Source organism: Gracilinanus agilis, chromosome 4 (assembly GCF_016433145.1).
Source record: "Gracilinanus agilis isolate LMUSP501 chromosome 4, AgileGrace, whole genome shotgun sequence".
Lineage (NCBI taxonomy): Eukaryota > Metazoa > Chordata > Mammalia > Didelphimorphia > Didelphidae > Gracilinanus > Gracilinanus agilis.
This window is the reverse complement of record NC_058133.1, coordinates 293723156-293730212: the sequence shown is the minus strand read 5'-3', so window position 1 is coordinate 293730212 and position 7057 is coordinate 293723156. Positions and strand designations below refer to the sequence as shown.

General features: G+C 34.5%; 1 pseudogene; it reads right to left on the bottom strand.

Moving 5' to 3' along the window:
* Window positions 1–821: 821 nt before the first annotated feature.
* On the bottom strand, window positions 822–1440 carry LOC123246458 (annotated as a pseudogene).
* Window positions 1441–7057: the final 5617 nt, after the last annotated feature.

The following is a 7057-nucleotide window of genomic DNA, read 5'->3' as shown; positions in this document are numbered from 1 at the left end:
GGGAAAAAGGAGAGATGCAGTAAAAATGTAGGTGATATGAAAACAAAATATGTCAATAGAGACTTATCTCTCAAAGACTGAGTGGCTCAAATATAAGTAATGAAAATAATACCTAATTATATCAAAGAAATACTTACAATTGGAAAACATAGCAGAACTTTTGATATGCAGTCAAAACATCCATTAAGGGAAAATGTGCATCACTAAATACTTTCCTAAACAAAAGAAAGAAAGAAAGAAAGAAAGAAAGAAAGAAAGAAAGAAAGAAAGAAAGAAAGAAAGAAAGAAAGAAAGAAAGAAGAGAAAAATGAATTGAGTTTTCAACTAAAAGCAAGCACTAAAAATCACAAAACTGAAATTCTGAAAACCAAAGAAGAAATAAACTGTATTTTAAACAGAATAAAAGTTGATAAAATTAAGACCTATTTTTATAATCATATATTATTTGTTTTTTTAACATTATTTTTTTTAAAACTGTGTTCCAAATTGAGAAGAGAAGCCATATAACACTTATACATGTGAAGTTATGCAAAAAATATTTCCATATTAGCCTATTTTTAGTAATCATATCTACTAGGCCTGTTTTTTTTTAAAAAGACAACTCTCTTCAGCAAAAAAAAAATCAAAATCAACAATTATTTAAAAGATGCTCCAAATCAGAAAAATAAATTATAACTTTTTTCCCCCTTAGGACAAGTTTAAGAGAAGTCAGGTTAATGCCGTAAGAGAGGAGGGAAGGAAGGAATGATCAGAATTATTTCCTATGGAGAAAAGACATCCCCAGTTACACTACACTAACTTGGTTCCCTCTTGAAGAAAGATTAGGGTAAGATCAAGACAGTCCTTAGGTCCTTTGTGGGGGAGAAATTGACAGAGAGCAGCTCAGTGCAATTACTCCCTTGAACATCTAGTTTGATCGTGTCCCTCCAAGATTTCCAGCCATCCTTCTTGTCTGTGAATTTGGAAAGTCTGGATTAGTATTTTATCTACAGAGTGGTCCAGAGGAAGATCATTAATAGTAATTTGGTGAAGGATTTCCTTCTCTTCAATGATGAAGATACCCCTTAATGAAATTCCTTGATCTGACTTTAATAGTATAATCTTGAGCAATGGTATTTTTGAGATCAGACACCAATGGGATATTCGTGGCTTCCAGTCTGCCTCACTTCTTGAGTGTGTTAATGCAAGCAAAGTGACAAAAATGTGAGCCCATTGAAGTACCAATCACTTGGCAGTTGAGTTTCTTAAATTCTTCAGATTGATCACTGAATGGAATAACTTCCATGGGACACATGAAGGGATGTCCAAGAAGTAAAAGAACACAATATATTTCTCCTTGTAGTTTGAAAGGCTGGTGGCTTTAAACAGTGGATCTATCATAACAGCTGTAGCTCTAAATTGGTGGCTGGGTATCCAATCTTGGAATTTTCCTGCTGACATGCTGACAACAGCTGGGCTCCACAGATGCTGGTTGGAGGAAATGTGAACATATGAGAAACAGTTGGGGAAACAAATTAAAATGATTTTGATGTTCTACCACATACTTATCAGAATGGCTAAGGTGACAAAAATGAAAATTCAGCTGTTGGAAGGTCTAATGGGGGACAGTTTAACTATTTTAAAAAAATATTAGAAATGTATCCTAAAAACTACAAAATATACATATCCTTTGAATCAACTGTACCCCTAGTAGTCATACACCTTAAAGAGGTCAAAGATAGAGGAAAAGGACCCATATGGTGCCTTACAAATGGAGTATTACTGAACAAATAATGCTGTACTAAGGCTGTACTATCTTGGGTAATAATGAAAGAGATAGATTCAGGGAAATATTGAAGGATTAATGAACAAATAATGCTGTACTAAGGCTGTACTATCTTGAGTAATGATGAAAGAGATAGATAAATTCAGGGAAATATCAGAAAGCTAACATGAACTGATTCAGAACAAAATGAATAGAATTAGGAGAACAACATGTGGGATGTCTACAATATTGTAGAAAAAGACAAAAACAAAAATCCAACTTTGAAATATTTCAGAATAATGAACAATAGAGAGACCAATCACAACTTTAGAAAAGTGGTATTTCATTCCTCTTGCCTTTTAACCAAGACTGGATAAATTAGAAGTGAGATATGCAAACTTTCTGGCTCATCTGTTACGTTGATGTATTTCACTCTGGATAAGAGAGGCATTGGATAATCTTCAGAAAATAAAAATCTCTATAGGTCTCATTTTCTTCATCTAGTCCCATTCCAAGTCTAGATCAAGAATAAAATTCTATTATAATATTCCAGACTTGCTTTGTTTGGAGCTGGAGAAATAATTCTCTTGCATTCTTGAGGACTAATATCTTGAAGGTGGAATATGATCATTTAAGTCCTGGGCAATGAAAAGAACACAATTTAAAAAAAGCAACAACAAAAAAAAAACACAAGAGTACTCTAAAGTTTTCCCCAAAAACCCACTGGATATTTCATGTCTCCTCTTTTCAAAGCTTTGGTGTATTGTTTTTGTCTTTTTCTGAATATTATAAGCCTTGTCTGACCAAACAAATAGCAACAAACCCAAAATGGTTCATCAAAAAAATGAGCCAAGACCTCACTCTATCACCAAATGAAAGCATGATGTTATGTGTAAGGCTGCTGTCTCTTCTGTAATCAAGGACAGAATTTAGGTCTTTGTGGTTCTATTTGTGTGCAGTCTAGAAAAAACACTCAAATGAATGGGTGAAATAAGTGAGATTTCTACTACTTTTTTGCTACATAGTGTTTTGTAGTTCCTATGAAGAGTTTGACGCAGATTCTAGGAAGAAAGACCACAGGGAGCAATGGTCTTTCAATGGCCTCCAAATTATTGGAGTCAAGCTTTCTAGTTTTTGATACTTAAATACTGTCTTAAGACAATCCCTGAGAGTGGTAACTGAAGTTTCCATGTACTCACTACTTGCTTGATTTCCAAGGAATGTCAAGATTTCACAGAATTCTTCAGATGCTGAGGGAATGCTGGTTCCAGGGACCCTGCAGGCTTGGGATCTGATCAATTTTTACTTGGATATGGTATAGTCTCCTTTGACTTTAAAGACTAAGTAAGTACTAGATGGTACATGATAGTATGGTGCTGAGTTTCTAAGAATTGTAAGGCAATTACTATATAATTATTTAAAGAATAACTGTGACTATGACCACAATAAAAGCCAAAGATTAAAACAAAGATGAGTTTAATTTTTTTTAGAAAGTGATCTTTGAACAAAACATCTTTTTAATTAAAATGTCTTTGCTTGAAAATCTTAATTTAGTGACAGTGCAACAGAGGAAACAGGCAAGGATTATCAGATATAGATTGGAATATAGGAAGAATAATATGGAATGTCAAAAGACTTGTAGACTACAGAAGAAAAAATCACATCTTGACAATTCTTTAGTCATGAAAGATAACTACCAGAGTACAATGGGACAAGAATTCTTTATAGATGGTGAGAGACTCCAAACATTCTTGTTAGTGGGTGGTGATATTTTGCTTGTTCTATCAAGTCCAAGAATATTATAGAGCCTTCTGGATGTGTTTCATAATCACTCAAACTAATTCAAACATCTACTAAAGAAAAAAATGAAGAATCCTTATTATCCAGATTTTGATATGCATTTTAATGGACAACTTACAGAGCTCATACAGAAGAGTGTGTGTGTGTGTGTGTGTGTGTGTGTGTGTGTGTGTGTGTGTGGTGTGGTGTGTGTGTGTGTGTGTGTTCACATTCAACATCTAGTACAAATGGCAAATGTGAGCCTAGAATTGTTCAAGTAGAGGATACACTGCATTCAAGAGATAACAAAATTTCTTTAATTACTACATATTTCTCCCAGAAAAAAACACAAAAGCTATTTTATTAGTATCCCTATTCCATCAATGTATTTGTAAGGCTATTGCTAATAGAAGACTACAGTCTCCAAAGAATTAAAGATTTTCACTTAAAGGTTAATGGAGAAGTAATTGCAGGTTGCAATACATAAAAATAAAGAATTTTGAATAAGCATCTGAGTAAAGCATTATAGAAACATACAATCAAAAAAGATGAGCAGGTCAGATTATGTGAACTCTTTATTCCCTTTTGATAGTAGAAAAGAGGGAAGTCTTTCATAAAGATTCTATTCACCCACTTAAGAACAATTAATGGGAGAACACTTGAAAGAGTAGTAGAGAAGGATACATATGGATGGATTGTGTTCTGCATTGGTGATGGAAGAATCTACATTGATGAAATCAGAAATCCATTTCAACATATTTGTAATAGATTTGAAGTAGCTGGAACCCCAAGATCAGGCTCAAAGATGACTTTCTTTTATTCCTCAGCTCTGCCTTCTTCTGGAAGAAGATGAATTGGCAGAAGTAGATAGAAATAGATGGCCTTGGATAGATCTTTACTTCTACATACTTACATTTTTTACTCTTCAAGTGAAGTTTTTTTCTTGATCTGTTATAGTTTAAAATATCTAAAGTAAATGTTAATTTTGGCTAAATCTCTAAGCATGGAAGAAATATTAGGCTTCCAGTCAAGTTTCTCAGATGAACTTAAGCTTCTTATTAAGTGTGAAAAAAATGTTTTTGACTTAAATTCAGGGCATTTGCACATTTATGTCAATGCTCTGAGAAGCTGTGATTTTTTCAGTGTGAGATCTTTCATCCATTATAAATTATGTTTCCTCTAAGATTTCCTCTAAATTGCCCTGCCATGGTTGTTTTAGCCCATTCTGTGACCAGAATCTAAGCTCTCAGTGGGCCCTCTACTTGAAATTATTTCAGTTTGATAGACAAAACAGTTTCCTCTTTCCTCATATAACCCTCAAGAAATACTACCTCCGTCAAGAAGTCCTTCCTCATTTCCCCACAGTGTTGATTTCCTCCTCTGTAATAATTCTGGATTCATTTTTTTGCATCTTGTAATAATATAATTTGCATAGCACTTTAAAGTAAGCTCAGCATTTTATTTATGTTATCCATTCCTATTTCACATATGAGGAAACTGAGGCTGAGTAAGGTTAAGTGACTTGCTCCAAATCACAGCTAATAAAAGTCTTAGGCAGTATTTGCATTCAGGTGTTTCCTACTTTAGGTCCACCACTCTATCTATTACACCAACTAAGTTGCCTGTTTTTTCTTATCTGTGGTTGTATTGTGTCTTAACACAACACCCCACCCTTACCCCAATGCTTCACTGCATGTGCCTTGATGGCTAGAATTATACTACTTTTTATCTTTATATCCACAGCTCCTGTCACAATCAATTATTTATGGTGGATACTTAATACATGTTCATTGAATAACTCATCAAAAAATAAAGTAACCTTCACAATATCATGAAAAATCAAAGAAGAGTTTGTTAGGAATTTTGGTTTTTTTATTGAGAGATAAAGAACGGAAGCATTTATCTGGATATTTCTTTCTTATTATAATGCCAGTTGGCCCTTCAGTTATTATTGCCTTTCATATTTCCTCCTGGAGATCAGAACCATAGGAGTACAAATAACTCGTTTTAAGTAAGTTGGTATTTTCTTATTAGAGGACCTAATTGAAGAGGACATTTTACATTCAAATCAGTACATTAAAGGACTGTTATAGATCTCAGTAACACTTTGTAATTTGCCTTGCAGAATTTGAGAGCAGACAGACCATAGAATGAATTCCAGGTTGGTGGTGTCTTTAAGACACCTTCTGCAGCTACGCATCTCTGGTTTTATACTAAAGACTTCTTGGGTGGTTACCTACATCAAGGTTAGGATTGCTATCTCACTCCTTCATTCCCTGGTGATATGTACTGTTTGTTTTGGTCTTATGAAATGTTTAGGGAATACATTGGGGAAACCATCTGCAAATACTGAAATGAATGTCAGGACCAGACAAGTTAAATGAGTGTTGATATTGCCTCAAAGTCAACATATGAAGGGTTGATGAGTAAATTCTGGAGTCAAGTTACAACAATGAGCATTTTTAGAGGACAGAAACAAGAAAGGAAACACTGGGGCAGACAAATAGTTTATCCAGTCGTGGCAATTTCTCTAAGGGATGATTTGTGGGAGAATGATGTAGTCCTGAGGTCTTGAGGCAGAATGATGAGGTCCTGAGGCATAGTGGCTTAGAAACAAATAAACAAGACAGCAATTAGAATGTCTCCTCTGCCACTAACCTTAAATTCAATTTCTAAATTTCAACTACTCTTCCACCTTGATCTCCATCCACTTCCCACGTTGGAAGGAGGGGAAGGGAAAGACTTCATAATAGTTCAGGGCTCTGTGATTTCATCAGTGTAAATGAATGAAAAGAAAGCATTTATTAAGCAATTAAAAGAGGCCAGGGCATTTGATAACTAATGAGGACACAGATAGAAATTCAAGAATTAATTTCAAAAATCTAACATTCTAAAAAAGGTAAGAAAACATATGTAAAAGAGTGGTAGCCAGGAAGGATTGTTTTAGTTTGGAAAGTTAGAAGAAACTGAATTGATTGTTTGGGGAGTACATTTCAACATGCCTTTTCTAGGACCTTTGGTAGAATTGAATCGACTATTCTCAGCAGAAATGGGGTAAAGGATATGTGTGTGTGTGTGTGTGTGTGTGTGTGAGAGAGAGAGAGAGAGAGAGAGAGAGAGAGAGAGAGAGAGAGAGAGAGAGAGAGAGAGAGAGAGAGAGATTTTTGAGGAGGTGGCATTTGACCCAGTGGACACCTAGACACCTTCTTCAGCATAGGGATCATGTACTATTTCAGTGTCCAACTAGCTACAGTAGATATACTTATGCCAATTTGATATCTTGGGATAGAGTTTAGGGAAATTTCATATAGAAATGGAACAATGAAACAAAAGTATTTTATGATTTAAAAGGTACCTACAAAATCCTTCTGACCCTGGATATCCCCACATACTAGACTATGTAATTGCCTAAATTTCTACCATCAAAATTTTATTCCTATGGACTACTAAGGAATTTTCCTTGATCAAAATACAAATATCCCTGGGAGATTATACATTTAGCTCTGGCAATCAATATTATAGTAAAATACTTTT